Genomic DNA, 19,193 nt, shown 5'->3' on the forward strand with positions numbered 1-19,193 from the left:
GATCGTAACTCGACATTTCAGATAATGGTTTTAGGGTACTCACTGCGCTTGTTGAGAATCTGCTGTACAAAATGGAATTTTAAAAGTCAGTGTTTTTTTTTTTTTTTTTAACCCACTGTCAAAATCTACAAAACTCTTGACAAATATAGCATTGTTATGTAAGTTGTTAACAACAGAGGAAACTGGGTAAGGCGTATACAGGAATCTTCTTTATTGTCCTTGCAGCTTTTCTGTAAGTCTAAAATTATGTCAAAATAAAAATTTATTTTAAAAATTGAGTTACAACACTATTAAACTGAATCTTTAAAACTCTGTAAGTGCATACACCTTTACTCAGTGAGAGAGAGAAAAAGTATGTGTGTGTATGTGTGTAGCATAGCAAATGTCTGGTTAGTAAAGTACAAGAAGAAATAGAAATGCTATCCAGATCTTTTCACATCTGTATATAGCCACTGAAAGCAACACTGGTTGTCTCACCAGTACTGAAATAATTTGTAGCCATGGAAGGTTTGTGTCACTTTCAGAAAGCCACGTGAATGAAAAACCTCTGTTCTCCAAACTGTCTCCAGTCTTTACTCACTGAAATGTATAAATTGTGCTTACTCAGTGAATAAAGAAAAGGAAATGAGATGGGATGAGTGTACGATTTCTCTTCCTGTTGCGCCCTTGAGACCAGGTGTGTTAAGTCTTGTAATCGTAGGTGTGATTATCATCAGGGACACTTTAATGAGAAGCGGAGATAACCACAGAGCTTTCAATCTAAGATTTTCTTCACTGCTCTGTTTTGCCCCCAGGAACAGCTGAAATGAAAATGCCGCTTTGTTGGTGAAGTTTTGTTTTGTTTTGTTTCCTCTTAATCACTGTCTCTCAAGCTGCAGAGTGCCAAAAGATAATCCTAGGTTTCAGTGAATTCTCTGTTTCTTGTGGATGTGCCGGCCTACAAACTGTGGTCCCAGCAGCTTGAAAAGAAAGCAAAGAGTCCAGTAAGAAGTGAGGTCCAGAAGATCAGGAGATAGGATGAAATCAGAGAGGGAAGACATTACCACCCCCACCAATGGGGTAGCTTTTACCTCTTTCCCATTTGTACATAGCTAGAATAGCCACTTTGGAGGGAAATATAGCCTTCTCTTTCTTTTTTTTTTTTTTTAGTTTTCTGAGTGTTGAGGGGTTTTTTTTTGTTTTTTAATTTTATTTCCAAACTTTACATAATTGTATTAGTTTTGCCAAATATCGAAATGAATCCAGCACAGGTATACATGTGCTCCCCATCCCGAACCCTCCTCCCTCCTTCCTCCCCATACCATCCCTCTGGGTCGTCCCAGTGCACTAGCCCCAAGCATCCAGTATCGTGCATCGAACCTGGACTGGCAACTCGTTTCTTACATGATATTTTACATGTTTCAATGTCATTCTCCCAAATCTTCCCACCCTCTCCCTCTCCCACAGAGTCCATAAGACTGTTCTATACATCAGTGTCTCTTTTGCTGTCTCGTACACTGGGTTATTGTTACCATCTTTCTAAATTCCATATATATGCGTTAGTATACTGTATTTATGTTTTTCTTTCTGGCTTACTTCACTCTGTATAATAGGCTCCAGTTTCATCCACCTCATTAGAACTGATTCAAATATATTCTTTTTAATGGCTGAGTAATACTCCATTGTGTATATGTACCACAGCTTTCTTATCCATTCATCTGCTGATGGACATCTAGGTTGCTTCCATGTCCTGGCTATTATAAACAGTGCTGCGATGAACATTGGGGTACACGTGTCTCTTTCCCTTCCGGTTTCCTCAGTGTGTATGCCCAGCAGTGGGATTGCTGGATCATAAGGCAGTTCTATTTCCAGTTTTTTAAGGAATCTCCACACTGTTCTCCATAGTGGCTGTACTAGTTTGCATTCCCACCAACAGTGTAAGAGGGTTCCCTTTTCTCCACACCCTCTCCAGCAACACTTTCTCTGCTTAGCCCTGTTTTGGCCTTATGAGCATATCTGTTTATTTACTCATTCCCAAGTATAACCTGCAGCCAGAAGGGAACCCCCTTTATAAGCTAATTCTGCCTTACCTTTGCTGAAAATTGAATTTACAAGGAATACCCAGGAGAGGAGATATGTTTAGACCTGTGCTTTCTGTTGGCCTCAGAGTTAAGAACAGCCCTCCTTATCATGGAGATTATGAGATGGGAGACAGCATGGGAAAATTGTGCCTAACTCTCTAACTCTTCCTAAGTTAAGTCTTTGCAAGGTGACTTGTTTATTCTGAAAATTGTAAATGTTTAGAGCATCCGTATTATTAGAACATTCATTCATTCCAAAGACAGTAATGAATAATTGGAACAATAATGGCTGAGCAACAGCCTACCGGTTGTATCTGGGAGGCATGCAGTGCATTAGGGGTGCATGCATGCTTAATTGCTAAGTCATGTTCAGTTCTTTTGCGACCCCATGGACTGAAGCCCACCAGGCTCCTCTGTCCATGGAATTTTCCAGGCAAGAATACTGGAGTGGGTTGCATTTCCTTCTTCAGGGGATCTTTCCTCAGGGATCATACCCTCATCTCCTGCATTGGCTGTTGGCTTCCTTACCACTAAGGCACCAGGAAAGCCCTTTTAAAGATTTTTGAATGAGTGATTTGGTGTGACCAGAGGCTCTCAGAATCCTGACCATATATTCCCCTTAGGAGCAGTAGTTCAGTATCCATTAATTCAGGATCTGTTAATTCAGTGTTCACACAATTTTATAGAACATAACTATTAATATTATGAATAACAAGAATCAACTATATATACACTGGGGAAAAGGTTGAGTATCTTAAGAAAAAGAATGAATGATTTGGGGTTTACCATAGTTCTAGATTTATGTAGGTAACTAATACCACAGTCCTCTGCATAGTTTATTGAAAGTTGACTTAGAAGAACTGTGAGGGACTTTCCTGGCAGTCCAGTAGGTAAGACACTGCACTTCTGCTGCAGGGGGCATGGGTTCAAGCCACATGGGTTTGATCCCTGGTCAGGAAACTAAGATCCTGCATGGTGTGGCCAAAAAAAAAACCCAACTGTGAAATACTTTAGAACTTTGCACACAGGTTTGTAGTGACTAAGTATGATGGCATTTTAATATTGAAGTTTTCTCCCTTGTTTTTTAACATTAAAAAGTAATTACAGCACATACCATTTCTTCCTCCTAATCCCTAATTTTAAGTGACAAAAGAATAATCTATACTCTAATGGGAGATAAGTAAGTCAGCTTTAGAATTTATTCCTTCAAGATGACAACCAACCCTCAACACCATCTTGTATCTTCAAAAATATGCAAAATCTAGAAGCATCTTCAGGGAGAAGAGTTTGAGATTAATTATTAATTGATGGTTGAGTCAAGTTCAGAGCCAAATCCAGGCCTCCACCCAGGAATTTTTTTTAATATTTATTTATTTGCTTGTGCCGGGTCTTAGTTGCAGCTTGTGGGACCTAGTTCCCCAACCAGGGATTGAACCCAGGCCCCCTGCATTGGGAGCACAGAGTCTTAGCCAGTGGACCACCAGAGAAGTCCCAGGAATGGTTTTTAATTCCTTCTTTTGAGTCCAGGGTTGGACTCTGATACTAGAAGTCTGTTCCCAGTAACTTTAGGAATAGTGGGTTCACTAACTTTTGTGCAGTTGGAAGTTGCTCTTCTACTTTTCTGTGAGAGAAAAGGCAAAAACCAAGGCTTAAAAAAGAAAGAAAAAAGAGATGTGTGTATGATGTTATGATTTTTTAATGACAGCAGTCACACATGGTTCATCCAAAAGATTAGCAAATGCGTCCTGGGCTCAACCTTGTGCCTGTCTGTCCAGACTGAGAACTAGAACCCAAGGAGGGTGTGACAGTCTCTGATGCAGCAGGTTGTAAGTGAACTGACAGACTACATGGAATCTTTTCTTCATTTTATTGGCTTTGCTTTATCCCCAAAGTTATTTTGACATTTGTTGTGGGGTTTTTTGGTGCTATGGGTGCAGTTAAATGAGCCCAGTTTCCTTCCCAGAGCTGGTTCCACAGACACCACTCCTTTTAACAGATCAGAGGTTCCATATGATGAGCAAATGAAAAGAACATTTATTTTAAAATGACTGGGATCCAGGTAATAATTACTCCTTTGTAAACTTTGAAAAAGAGCTGGGGAGAGCCCTTTCAAGACTGAAATTAAGGAGCATCACCGCTTTCTGGGAGCATAAAGCCACTGCCAGTTGAGCAAGGCAGGAGTTCTGTCAATCATCCACTACTGGCCCAGGCTTAGGTGTTTACCTATTGATAGTATTAATAAAAGGCATTTAATAGGAATTCAGCATTTTGGGACATCATTTATGATGCTCTGGAGACAGAGGCATAGAAGAGTTTTAAAGTGTGTTGTATCCCCTACAGACACTTCCCTCTAACTCACTCTTAGACATTCTTCTTGCTGTTGCTCCATTTCAGTCGTAGAGAAAAACTCCTCTTAGGCTCTGTATCAGTTTCCTAGGGCTACCATAACAAGTACCTCAAATGGGGTGGCTTAAAACAACAAAACTTTACTGCCTTGGAACTCCCCAGGGTGGTTCGGTGGTTGGGACTCTGCGCTTCCATTGCAGAGGGGCATGGGTTTGATCCCTAGTGAGAGAACTAGGATCCCACATGCCATATGACACAGCCAAAAAAATATAAAATGAAATAATTTAAAAATAATATAATAAAGTAAAATATTTACTGTCCTGTAGTTCTGGAGGCCAGAAGTGTAAAATCAAGGGGGACTATGTTCTCTCCAAGGTTAACTGGGAAATTCTTCCTTGTTTCTCCTCAGCTTACAGTGGTTTGCCGGCAACCCTTAGTGTTTATTGGCTTGACACTGCTTTATTCCAGTCTCTGCCTCTGTGGTGATTTGCATGCTCCCTCTGTGTCTGTCATTACATGGCTTTCTTCTTGTAAGGACACCAGTCATATTGGGTCAGGAGCCCACCCTGCTCCAGTATGACCTTATCTTAACTAATTATATCACTCCAACTCTGTTTCCAAATAACGTGGGGTCACATTCTGAGGTACTAGGCATTAGGACCTAAACATAGGGGGAGTGGAAGACAAAATTTAACTCATAACAGGCCCTTAGGGTTCCATAGTCCTTTCTTTTTGTGCTTATGCTTCTCCACCTGTTCGTTATTGTTGCATCTTGAGAAGAGCCTGTTCCGTGTGGAGTGTCTCAAATATCAAAGACAACAATGATGAGGATTATAGTGGGGATGTTGTTATTATCATTACCACTATAACCACCACTAATGTCTGATCCACAGATTTGCTGGGTTGTTGAATGACTATTGAAAACCCACCAAAGATAATTTTATATTCAATCCAAATGAATAGGAAATTTCTTTCTATCATGTCAGCCCCTCACCCTCAGTCATCTCAGATTTTGCAGTTGAGACTTTCAACTCTGCAAGCATCTCACAATTGTATACATCACCTCGTTCCTCCTCATGATTGTTACCAGCTTGACTGGGAAAATGCACAAGAACCTAGAAGCTTTGTAGTTATTGAACCAAAAGGACTTATATGTTGGGACTTTATTTAACCTCCAACACTGTTGTTTTCCCTACCACAAGGAAGCAGTGGATACATGACCACAAAAGAAGAAGAACCATGCTATCTGCTCTCATAACACAGGCACTGAGCTAGTTCGTTGCTGTATTGTCTCACTTGATTCCCTCAGGACCTCTGAGGGGTAGGTGTTGTCACCCCCATTTTACAGATAGCTAAAGGAAGCCCTTCAGAGGTTAAACAAACCACTCAAGATCACACAGCTAGTATTGAGTGGTAGAGGTTTAAGCCCTGGCTGCGTTTCTGTAAGGCCCGTGCTCTAGCTGGCTTTACTGTTATGAACCTTAAACTGCTTATTTTTTAAAAAACAAAGAGTGGATAAAGATTATTTTTTAATGCAAAGAATTACACCAATAATATGTGAAAATATACAATAAGCAGTCACTGGTTTAATTTCCCATGCTGAGAATGTTTAAAGCAGTGTTGTGGTTTATTGAGTAGAGACTTGGTACCAAGTTTCAGTTCCTGTTTAGCCATGTACTTTCTCTGTAAATAGCAAGTTCTCATCCCTTCCCTCTAGCAAAGTGTTGCCAAGAAATTGTGATGACTTTCTTTACTTCCTAAGACCCAGTCAGACCAGAAGCACAACTTTTCAAATGTTCATTCCCACACATTAGAAATTAAATGTTTAGTCAGTAATGAATGCTTGTTTTTCCAAGGATCTCTACCATCTCTCTCAAAATTTCTATATGGGATAGTGATTCAGAAGTCGTGCCTTGAAACCCCTGAGTTAAAGAGGGTTTGCAGCTAGATAACCCTGGAGATTGTCAGGGGCATTTTTCAGTGGTGTATTTGTTCCAGGCTCTGAGCCGGGGTCCTAGAGAGGCACTGGAAAGTTGTCAGGAGAGGAGTAGGACCAGGCTGGAGACAGACCCAGCCTGAGGGAAGCTGTGAACAGAAGAGAGGCAAGGCCAGGTCCAGGCAGACAAAGACACTTCTGCAAGGCCACTGCTGCTGACCCAGAGGAAGGTAAAATGACCGTGCTCTGTCCATCAATAGCACAGTAGCCCCTTCTCCCCTCACCTTGTAGGTTTTTCTGACATAATTTCTAAAATTGAGATATAACTGATGTAACTCATATCTATAAAATTAGTCTACAATTCAAGGTTTTTAGTATATTCATTAACTTGTGCAAACATCACCACCATTTAATCCAGAGCATTTCATTACTCTCAAAAAGAAGCATTGTACTCATTAGCAGTTATTCCCCCATGACCCCCTGAAACCCATGGCAACCACTACTGCCTATGGATATCTACTATGGATAGCATACTTTCTGCCTATGGATTTGCCTTTTCTAGATACTTCTTATAAAAAAGAACCATAATATGCAACCTTTTGTGTCTGGCTCCTTTTGCTTAGAATAATGTGGTCAAGATCATCCATATTGTAGCATGTATCAGGATATCATTACTTTTTATGGCTGAATAATATTCCACTATGTGGATCTAGCATATTTGTTTACCCATTCATTCATTCATTGATGGACATTTGGGTTATTTCCACTTTTCAGCTATTTTAAATAATGTTGCTATGAGCATTTGTGTACAGGATTTTGTGCAACATATGTTTCCAGTTTTCTTGGATATATACCTAGGAGTGGAATTGCTGGGTTGTACGGTACCTCTATGTTTAGCTTTCTGAGGAACTGCCAGACTGTTCTCCAGCTCCATCTTTTTTTATTTCTATCAGCAGCACATGAGGGTTCCAAATGTTCCACATTCTCATTAGCTCTTGTTATTGTCTATCATTTACCAGATTTATAGCCATCCTACTGGGTGTAAAGTGGTGTACTTTATTTATTTTAGATTTTATTGTAGTTGATTTACAGTGTTAAGTTAGTGTCTGATATACAGCACAGTGATTCAGTTACATGTATTCTTTTTCATTGTAGGTGATTACATGATACAGTAGGACCTTATTGTTTATCTGTTTTGTATAGAGTAGTTTGTATCTGCAAATCCCAAACTCCTCATTTATCCTTCCTCCCCTTTGTCCATTTTGGCAACCGTATGTTTGTTTTGTGTGTCTGTGAGTGTTTCTGATTCCTAAATAAGTTCACTTGTATTTTAGATCCCACGTGTGAGTGGTATCATATGGTACTTGTCTTTCTCTGTCTGACTTACTGCACTTAATATAATCTCTAGGTCTATCCATGTTGCTGCAAGTGGCATTATTTCATTCTTTTTTATAGTTGTGTAGTATTCCATTGTATATATGTGACCACATCTTATTTATTCATTTATCTGTTGATGGACGTTTAGACTGCTTCTGTGTCTTGGCTATTGTAAATAGTGCTGCAATGAACATACATCTTTTGGAATTATGGTTTTGTCCAGGTATGTGCCCATAAATGGGATTACTGGATCATATGGCAACTTTATTTTTAGTTTTTCAGGAACTTCCATACTGTTATTCACAGTGGCTATACCAGCTTACATTCCCATCAGCAGTTTAGGGGGGTTCCCTTTTCTCCACACTCTGTCTAGCATTTATTGTTTGTGGAGTTTTCACTGATGGCCATTAATGATGGCCATTCTGACTGGTGTGTATTTTTTTAACTTAGTAATTCCTATTTGATTTCTCTGATAATTAACGTTGTTGAACATCATTTCCTATGCCTATTGGCCATCTGTATGTCTTTGAAGAAATATCTATTTACATTTTCTGCCTATTTGTTGATTGGGTTATTTGTCTTTTTGTTATTGAGTTACACGAGCTATTTGCATATTTGGGAAATAAAGCTCTTGTTGGTTCCACTGTTTGCAAATATTTTCTCCCTTTCTGTAGGTTGTTTTCTTTTTGTTTATGGTTTCCTTTGCTGTTCAAAAGCTTATTAGTTTGATTAGTGCTCATTTGTTGTTGTTGTTTGCTTTTTTTCCTATTGTCTTGGAAGACTGACATAAGAAATATATGCATTCTTCCTCCCCATTCTCTTTATACAACCACATTACAGTTTTTACTGTATAGCATTTAGTGTTTATATTATTGTGACTATAACTATTGTCTATAGCTGAGCCATGTAATATGATTATGTGATTTATGTCAGATTTATGATTAATGTTCTCTTTTAAGAGTTTTGTGGTGTCATGTCTTATATTTGCCTTTAAGTCATTTTGAATTTATTTTTGTGTTGGTGTTAAGTGTTCTGACTTGCATACCACTGTCCTGCTTTCCCAGCATTACTTGTCAAAGAGACTGTCTTTTCTCCACTGCATACTCTTGCCTCCTTGTCAAAGATTAATTGACCGTAGGATTTGGGTTTATTTCTAGGCTGTATTATGTCCTTTTGATCCATATGTCTGTTTTTATGCCAATGCCATGTTGTTTTGATTACTGTAGCTTTGCAGTAATGTCTGAAATCTGGAAGGATTTTGCCTCTATCTTTGTTCTTTTTCCTCAGAATTGCTTTGGCAATTCTGGGTCTTTTGGATTCCGTATAAATTTTAAGGTTATTTGTTCTAGTTCTATGAAAAATGTGGGTAATTTGATATGGATCATATTAAATCTGTAGATTGCTTTGGGTATTATGGTCATTTTAACAATATTAACATTTCTAATCCAAGAGCAGGGATTATCTTTCTGAATCATTTTCAGTTTCCTTTTTCAATGTTTTATAAAGTTCTCTGCATATAAGTCTTTCACCTCCTTTGTCAGGTTTATTCCCAAGTATTTTTTTTTCAATACTGTATTAGAGGGGATTGTTTTTTACTTTCCTTTTCTGATATTTCACTATTAGTGTAAAGAAATGCAACAGGTTTCTGTATGTTAATCTTGTATCTTGCTGATTAGATGCTTTTTAAAATGTTTACTCTTACATTTCTAAGTAGCATGCTTATACTTTTCTTTCTTGATTTTTCAGTTCATTTAATGACTTCTAACTAGATCTAATATGTACAAGTGGGATGTCGTCATTATGTTCCTCAGGTATAAAAAACTGGCCTGCAGTGAGAAGGAATGAAACAGCAGAGTATATGTGGCTTAGACTTAGAGCATGAACTCTAGGACTAGAATGTCTAAGACTGAGTCCCTTTGGTTTCCTCATCGGTAAAATGGGGATAATAATAGTACTATTGTATAGGGTTGTTGTGAGAATTAAATGAACTTCTTTATATAAAGTATTTGGAATGTATAGGTTCTAAAAACTCAGTATGTATTAGTTATAATTAGTGTGTTCCCCACAAATATATGCATTCCTTTTCCCCCTTCTCCCTATATAACTACATTATAGTTTTTACTGTACAGCATTTAATGTTTATATTATTCTGACTATAACCGTTATCCATAGCTGAGCCATGTAATATGATATTTCCTTTTGTATATGAATTTCAGCTTTCTCTGAGGTTAATAAATGTCTCAGGTTTACAGTTGTTCCTTTTCTATAAATCTATTATCAATTACTCCCCAATCTCTGCTAAAAGTTTATAAATCTCTTAAAAGTTTCAAATACATCAAGTACTCTAATATCTTCACATGACTCCTACAACCCTTCATCCACTGGCTCTTCTCTGGACCCATTACTTTCTAAACCTGTTGCAAGATTTAAGAATAGAACACTTAAAAGCTCATGATGCTCTGTGTGCATGGGCAATACTTATGAACAGGTGGACTTTATAGGAGGGTGATCTGGCCAATTCAGTGGGAAATTCCGACTTAGTTTGAAGTCTATTGTCTTTGAGTCTGGTTAGAGAAGAACTGTCTTGTGTCCTTCCTAGAGGATGTGAGCCTGGCTGCCCGGGTTCTGAAAGACAGGTGGAAGGAGGAAGATGGCAGTCTCACCATTCAGTGTGTGGACTTTGACATAATTGTTCTGTTTTCAACATGACAACCTCATCCTTAACTACATCCGATGTCCATCTATCCAGAGTCTCTCTAATTGGACCTCAAAAAGATAAAACTCTATAGACTTCTGCTGTGGTTGGGGAGAGGCAGTCACCTGGATACTCTGAGTGGAAGGCATTAGGGGACCTAATACTACTCATACATACTTCTAACCAGGGCTTCTGTTCATCTCCATGTTAAGAAGTATAGCCCATCAACTCCTAAAGCTTTTTGCATTTCTGTGGTGCATTAGACTTGCTTCTGGGCTTCTTAGATTTAAGAATCAATTTACCATCCAAATCACACACTTCTGAGAGGACACTATTAATAATTATAGCATCACAGTGGATGTAATCTGTACTAACCTGGGCAAATCAGGACCATGACCCTAGGATTCATCCGGCTGCTTTCTAGCATGTAAACTTTTGTTGCCATGGCCTTGTTAGTTCTTTTTGTTCTGACAGCAGCATGGCCACTGATGGTAGCCCAGTGTGGCATCTTATGTCTAACATTAAGATATTCTCTCTTTGGCCTCAAATGCAAAAATTTCAGGGAAGAAACATAATGTGCCAGCTAAGATCGGATACCCATCCCAGGTCAGCCAGCGTGGCTGGGCCAAGTGGGGCGTGTGGGGTTGCTGATTTGTATAAAACCAGGTTCAGCCTCCCCCATAGCCATTTATGAGAGAAGAGGCTGGAGCCAGTGTCTGGGAGTAGGGGATAGTCCCGTAGATTTCCTCAACAGTAACTTGGCCAAATCAATATGACATTTGTGATGGATTTAAGAAGTAAAACTGAAAAGGTTGGGACTCAGTACCGTACTGTTTCTGCTAAAATATAAATGTACAACTTTTTCTAGTGATAACATAAGTGACAGTTTGGAAGACCTAACATTTAAAGACTGCTCCCTTTCTGCCTGTTCTGCATAATCATTTACATAGATTTACATATGTTAGAACCTGAGTTGTCTTCCTCTTCTGCATCAGACTTAAGCTATTTTATTTTCTGTAGGATAGCTTTATCCTTACCCTTCCTAATCTGATCTAAAATCGCCAAGAAGATACTATTATTGAAGCACAGAATTTTGAAATGTTTGTGGTAGAAAAGGCCTTAGAGCCTATTTCATTTATAATTCACAAAAAATTTGACTTTGCTTATTAGTTCCGTGAGTTGCTCCTTCAACATGAGGTGTCCATGGTCAAATAACTTTGAAAAATGCTGTGTACTGCTGTATACTCCCCTCCTGGAGATTCTGTGTGCGTTTGCCTGTTAAGGGGTTTGAGAAGTCCTGCAACAAAGAAAACTAGCAGCTTCCTCAGCTCCTCAGCCATTTAACAAGGAACCCTGTTTTCATTATAAGCATGCCAAGTAATAATGTTCCATGGGACATACTTTGGAAAATAATCCAACCATCCTATTTTATGAATGAAGAAACGAAGTTCATGAAGAGACTGCAGTTAAGATTTTCCGAAGGTAATGCCAGGAAGGATTAGCATTGTTTCCAGTTATTCTTGGGAGCTTACGTTGGTCAAGGGCTCGTGAGAATATAGTATCTCCCCCCTCTTCCTCTTGCTTAATTCTCTCACCCACTTGAACAAGGTTCACCTTTTTATCCATAATGTCTTAGGTCACATCATGAAGGTGAATTGGAGCACAAGATAACCATCATATGTAGAAACATCAATGTCAGCTCACTTTCTCTAGATCAGAACCAACATACTTTGATTACAACAAGTTATTTTAACAAATATTTTAGAGTTCCCCTTTTTATCCTCCTGAAATGAAATGTATAGCTCCTTAACCTACCTATATTTAAAAATCAATGTAATATTCAACTATAATATAAAGAAGGAATAAAATAATAGTATTTTATAATAACATATTTTAATATAGAAATATCTAGGCCAACTCTAAAGATACAATGAACTGTTCAGTTCCTCTTCTATGTAGAATCATCATGAATGTAATGGCTACAAATACAAATCAATAATAAATATCTTATACCAGCTACTGAGAAGTAAGCTGAGTAGCCTAATTTTCCAAACTGGTAAATTTTAAGTGCTTTAAATTAATTCATTTAATTTTCATAATGATCCCACTTAGGTATGATTAATATCCCCATTTTATACATGGGGAAACTAAGAGAAGATAAGTAACTTGTTCAGCAACTATTTAGTAGTAAGTTACAGCCCAGTCAATGAACCCGGGCAGTGCAGCTGCCGAACTTGTACTCACAGGTTCTGTGACTGTCATCTGAAGGACTCAGAAACTGAGTCACTTGGGCATTTTCTACATAGAACACAGCTAATGGAAGGTGACTTCGGATCCTGGAAACCAAAAGGAAAACAGACCAGAGTCTCTCTTTGCTGATGCTTTACTGTCTACCCTGGAGAATGACAGAGAGGGAGAGGAGAGTGTTGGGACCAGCCTCGGACCCAGATGCCCTGCTCCTGGGACCTGCCAGAGTGAACTGTTCAGAGAGCAGAGACAGGAAACAGCCCAGGCTTCATTTTTATTCTTCCTCATGTTCCTCTAGCCCTTGCCAAAAGCATAAGCCAACCATGGACTATGCCATCTAGCAACTTCTCATAATGGACCCAGAACTGAAAAGGAAGGGAGCTGAAAAAAACTGAAAGAGACACAGTACCTCTGGGGCTGCAGGCTGGGAAGTGAGGCTTGGGACTTCCCTCCTGCCCTGCAGCCTGACTGAGAATCTGCTCTTCCTCTAAGAGTGATTGTGCTAATAATCAGATAGGCCTCTGGGTTGCAAAACCCACTTATCTCTGCTCCATCCTCTGAAAGGGCGAGGTTCTGACTAAGGGTAGTCTCCTTGGAGTAACTTAAAAAGACAGTTTGGATTAATGCTCTGGGGTCTGTTCCAGCTCATTGCTCATCACCCCACAGTGTGTTTGCTCTTAGCAAATCTGCTCCAAACAAATTATGTGTTCTCTGAGGTTTAGTATTTAATAATGATGTAACTAACATGTATTAAGGGCCTACTATATGCCAGGCAGGAGAAGGCAATGGCACCCCACTCCAGTACTCTTGCCTGGAAAATCCCATGGACGGAGGAGCCTGGAAGGCTGAAGTCTCTGGGGTCGCTAGGAGTCGGACACGACTGAGCGACTTCACTTTCACTTTTCACTTTCATGCATTGGAGAAGGAAATGGTAACCCACTCCAGTGTTCTTGCCTGGAGAATCCCAGGGACGGGGGAGCCTGGTGGGCTGTTGTCTCTGGGGTAGCACAGAGTTGAACACGACTGAAGTGACTTAGCATAGCATACGCCAGGCAAAGCACTGAGTTCTTTTTTTTTTTTTTTTTGACTGTGTCAGGTCTTAGTTGTGGAATGTGGGCGTAGTTGCTCTGTGGCATGTGGGATCTTAGTTCCCTGACCAGGGATTGAACCTGCATCCCCTGGATTGGAAGGTGATTCTTAATCACTGGACCACCAGGAAAATCCCAAGCACTGAGTTCTTCGCATGCTTTATCTCATTGAATCCTGACAATCCTGTGAGATAATTATGCTCATAACCCTATTTATGGGTAAGTGGAAAGTTTACATTTAGGTGCCCAAGTCAGACAGAAGAGAGCTGAGTCAAACCCAGGTTGCTTCATTGCCAGCTTGTCTGTTCTGAAGGAACTAAGAAGAATAGGCCTGAGATTATACTTGAGGAAGAGGTAAACTGTTACAAGTGTACTAGGACAAACCTGGATTCCTAGGATTTCTTTCCTTCACCATGGGACTTCTACTCTAATTCTCCTGATTAGCAGATATTCAATAGTTACTCAGTGTGGTAAGGGAGCAGCCAAAGAGATCTTTCTGAAATGCAAATCTGAAGACCTGTCCTCAGCTAACATTTTTTTCAAAGGTTCCCTGTGGTCCCTAAGATAAAGGCCAGGCTCCCTAGCATGACAGGCAGGTCCTTTATAATCTGGACCCCTTTGGACTTTATAACTCTCTCTCCTGTACTTCCCCCCAGGAGCCCTGAGAACCTCGCACCAACCCCACATAGTCAGTGTAATATTTCTTGCCTCCAGATATTTGTCCATACTGTTCCTTACGCCTCAAATGCCTTCTCCTGCCCCAACCTGTCCATCTGATAAACTTGTATTCATCCTTTAGAACTCTAAATGTTAAATGTTCTGGTCTTTGTAAAAAGCCTATCCTGATTTCTGAGGCAAATTTAGTCCTCCTTTTTCCAGGCTCTACAGTAGTTTATGTATCAGCTCAGTAGATATTGCACTTCTGTGTTCACCTCTGTTGTCGACAGGCGGCAGCCCCTGAACACACTGATTTTATATATATATATATATATATATATATATATATATTTTTTTTTTTTTTAAAGAAAATGTGGTAAAGGGACTTGCCTGGTGGCCCAGTGGCTGAGAGTCTGTGCTTCCAACGCAGAGGCCCTGGTCAGGGAACTAGACCTCACATGCCGCAACTAAAGACTAAAGATCCCTCATGTTGCAGCAAAGATTGAAAATGCCACAACTAAGACCCAGTGCAACAAATAAATGAATAATTTTTTAAATGTAGTAAATATACATGACACACACAGCACATCAGTAGCATTAAGTACATTCACATTTTTGTACTACAACCACTGGCATCCCTCTGCAGGACTCTTTGTCTCATAAAACGGAAACCATGTACCCATTAAATGCTAACTCTTCCCCCTCCTTCAGCCCCTTCCAATCTAGGGATCGAACCCAGGATCTTCCCAACCCAGGGATCAAACCAAGGTCTCCTGCATTGCGGGCAGATTCTTTACCAGCTGAGCCACCAGGGAAGCCCAACAATACTGGAGTTGGTAGCCTATCCCTTCTCCAGGAGATCTTCCCAATGCCAGGAATCGAACCAGGGTCTCCTGCATTGCAGGTGGATTCGTTACCAACTGAACTGCCAGGGAAGCCCACCCTTCAGCCCCTAGCAATCTCTGTCCTGTCCATCTCTGTGAATCTGACTACTTTTCCACTCACTCTTATATTCCCCAAATCTGGCACATTGCTTTGCACAGAATAACACTTAATAAATGTCTGTTAAGAGAGTGCATGGAATCTTTTGTCTAAGATGCATGGAGCAATACATGTCTTAAATTTCTTTATACCCGCCGTTGCAACAAATAGACTGCTTAGATCTTAAACTGAAAATTCTGGTGCTTCCTAACTTGTCCAGTGTTCACCTTTCCCCAGATCAGAAGTTGCCCAAATAGGTGTTCTCGTTAGGAGGGAGTTTTACCTTCCTTACTCAGAAACGCCTACAGTTTTCATTGCAGTTGGGTTGTAGACATGCTGTCCCCAGATCAGCTGGGAGGAGTCCTGAGGCATGGTGACAGAAAGAATACTGACAAGCAGCCAGAGCTGGCTGCATTTGAAAACTTGGCTTCACACACTCACACACACTTGTGTATGTGTGTGTGTGTATACGTTGCTGTCAAAATTGTAGCATATGTGTTTTCCTTACTTCCTCCCATCTGAGCAGAGGTTTTTTGCTGTAATTACAGCTAACCTAGTAATGGAGGCAGCTGCATGCATTTTGGGGAGCCTATAACTTTCTCTGTCTTCAGAGTTGCTCAAAAAATAAAAAAGAATTATATTCCAATGTACATGTTTAAGAACAAATTTTTTAAATATTTCAGGAAAAAAGATGCAGTATTAATTTGTGGATCAAAATGTTTTTGACCCAGTCCCCTTGCTAGAAAATGCAAAATCTAGTAGTTGATAGTTAAGAAAATTCTATAAAGTGCAACAGGTCATGTCTTGATTCCATCACCCTTGCTCTTGGCACTTGGATTTTTCATGGCCAAAGTTGTCATAGTGAGCCTTCTTTGGAAACCATGACATGTCTCTTACGGAAATAGCAACCCACTCCTGGGAAATGGATTGCTTGGGGAAATTTCATGGGATGCCTGGGAAATCCCATGGCCAGAGGAACCTGGCAGCCTGTTCTTTGGGGTTACAAAGAAGTTGGACATGATTTAGTGACTAAACAACAACGGCAACACCCAGTATTTTTGCCTAACATGTTGCATCGCTATATCCTGGCTGCTCATTAGAGTCACCTGGAGAGCATAAAAAGAAATTAAAAAAAAAAATTCTTTTAAGCCTTTAACGCCATACCCCTAATATTCTGATTCTTAGGTGTGAAATGGGGGCCCACACATTTTCATAGTTCTCCAGGGGATTGTAATCTGCAGCAGAGGTAGAGAATCACTGTGTTAGAATGGTGTTGTTGCTCAGAGGCAGAGTCTGGGCTGTGTAGCAATACTTAAGCATTGGTGGGCAGGTTGCTTTTTCTGCTCTAGTCCATGCCGTATATATATGAACACATACTACCAACCCCGCCAGGACTTCAGTCACTATGATTTTCTCTGACCTGTTGGTATAACTATAACCTTTTCTTCCTAAGGCATTTTGCACAGAGCGCTGAATTCCACTAGTGTGTGTGCATGCCTACTCAGTCGCCCAGTCGTGTCCGACTGTTTGCCCACCAGGCTGTAGCCCACCATGGACTGTAGCCCACCAGGCTCCTCTGTCCTTGGAATTTTCCAGGCAAGAATACTGGAGTGCCAGTTCCTCCTCCAGGGGATTTCCCAGCCCGGGGATTGAAACCACGTCTTCTGCATTGACAGATGGATTCTTTAACCTCTGAGCCATCTAGGAAGCCTGAATTCCACTAGGCAGACCCTCTAACCAGGGGTCCCCAACCTCCAGAATCTAATGCCTAATGATCTGAGGTGGAGCTGATGTAGTAATAATAGAAATAAAGTGCACAATAAATGTAGTGCACTTGAATCATCCTGAAACCATCCCCTAAAACCCCAGTCCATGGAAAAACTGTCTTCCACGAAACTGGTCCCTGATGCCAAAAGGGTTGAGGACTGCCCTGGGTTGGGAAGATCCTCTGGAGAAGGAAATGGCAACCCACTCCAGTACTCTTGCCTGGAAAATTCCATGGACTGAGGAGCCTGGTAGGCTATAGTCCATGGGGTCGCAAAGAGTCGGGACACGACTGAGCAACTTCACTTTCACCTTAAGGGGAGTGGCCTGCACTTTCCTGATGGCCAGTCAAGCTGGACATGAGGCTGTATGAGCCACAGGAGCCTGGGGTGCTGTGAGATGCCCCAAGCTAAGCAGTGCCCCAGAGGAAACCCACCACCTGTAGTCAGCCAGTAACCTAGCTGCTGTTCCTCCTTTTCCCTAGCCAGGCCTCATCCAAATCAGCTGCTTTGAAAGTGCAGGAAAAAGGTCAGATTCTCTCCAGAGCATCCGCCTGTGTGTTGGATTTCCTAGTAAGAGCAGGGTTTGTAGTGAGACCTGATGGATGCAGATTTGAATTCTAGCTGTGTCCTTGACCAAATCACTGCTGCTGCTGCTAAGTCGCTTCAGTCGTGTCCGACTTTGTGCAACCCCAGAGACGGCAGCCCACCAGGCTCCCCCGTCCCTGGGATTCTGCAGGCAAGAACACTGGGTGGGTTGCCATTTCCTTCTCCAATGCATAAAAGTGAAAAATGAAAGTGAAGTCGCTCAGTCGTGTCCGACTCCTAGCGACCCCATGGACTGCAGCCTACCAGGCTCCTCCGTCCATGGGATTTTCCAGGCAAGAGTACTGGAGTGTGGTGCCATTGCCTTCTCCGAGCAAATCACTAAACCTCTCTAAATCCCCTTTCCCTATTTTGTCAACTGGGCCTCATAACACCTATCTCATAGGATTAAATGAGATAATGCGCATGAATGGCTTAGCAGTGACTGAAGCTAGTAAACACTCAGTGAATGGTAGTAGTGAGCCTTGACAGGCGCTGTCTAATCCCAGGTGGGAAGCATGAGTGTAGAAAAGGCGCAGGCCGGTTCTCCCTCGGCAGGGTGTCTGCATGGGAAGCTTCGAGGGCCAAGAAAAATGAAGCCCTTTCCCCCCAGATGCGGTAATTGAGTACAGTTTGAAAGCTGGGATTGTAATCCCCTTCCACAGACAAAGCGCCCCATCTCCTCTCCTGCGAGCAGCAGCTTGCTGCCTCTGCACATCCTCCGGCCATTTTTTCCTGCCTTCTTTGTTCTATTTCCATGCCTGTGGGGATGTAGGAAAACTGCTGCCTTCCTCAGGTTGCTATTTAAAGACATTCTGAGAGATGCTGCCACTGCTGCTCCTAGCGCCACCACGGCAGCTGCTCCAGTCCCTGCCACAGTGAGTGAACAGCCCCAGTGCCTACTTTTTGTTTGGGATCCCTGAACTGTTACCTCTCCCAGGGGTTCACTGTAAAGCCCGTCTTAGTCTTTGCCCCTCACTTGCCCAGCCTGTCTACATCCCTGTAGCATTTTGAGCACATCACTAGTTACAAATTTCCCCTTATTCTTCAATGAAAATCATGCCTGATATCCCCTCATCCCCTCCTCACCCACCATCTCCACCTTGCACTTGAGATGCCCTTCTTATTTAATAGCCAGACACAACCCAGAAAGGGTAAAAATGCCGTTTATTTCTAGGCCTAGCAGAGAAAAATATTTTAAGAATAAAAGGTTTTGAAAAGCTCAGTAACCTCCAGCATTAATAAGAATGCCGCCCTGAACTTCAGCATGTTTGAGATGATCTGTCAGGCACAGATAGGAATCTCTCAGCCATTAGTAATCCTGTCTTTCTCTGCTGACCCACCCAGTGCTTTTCAATGAAGTGTCTCAAAAGCCAGGTCTTTCTGTTTGAATTGGGCCTGATTTGTTTTTCATAGAGCCATCAAAGTGAAGTTTTAGGTTTTATCAGTAAAGCATTT

General features: G+C 41.1%; 1 protein-coding gene across 2 annotated transcripts in view; it reads left to right on the forward strand.

Annotated features, from left to right (window-relative positions):
- TANGO6 (transport and golgi organization 6 homolog) overlaps positions 1-19,193 on the forward strand; it is a 184,537-nt gene that overhangs the window by 155,929 nt on the left and 9,415 nt on the right. The window lies entirely within an intron of this gene.

Source organism: Bos javanicus, chromosome 18, assembly GCF_032452875.1.
Source record: "Bos javanicus breed banteng chromosome 18, ARS-OSU_banteng_1.0, whole genome shotgun sequence".
NCBI lineage: Eukaryota > Metazoa > Chordata > Mammalia > Artiodactyla > Bovidae > Bos > Bos javanicus.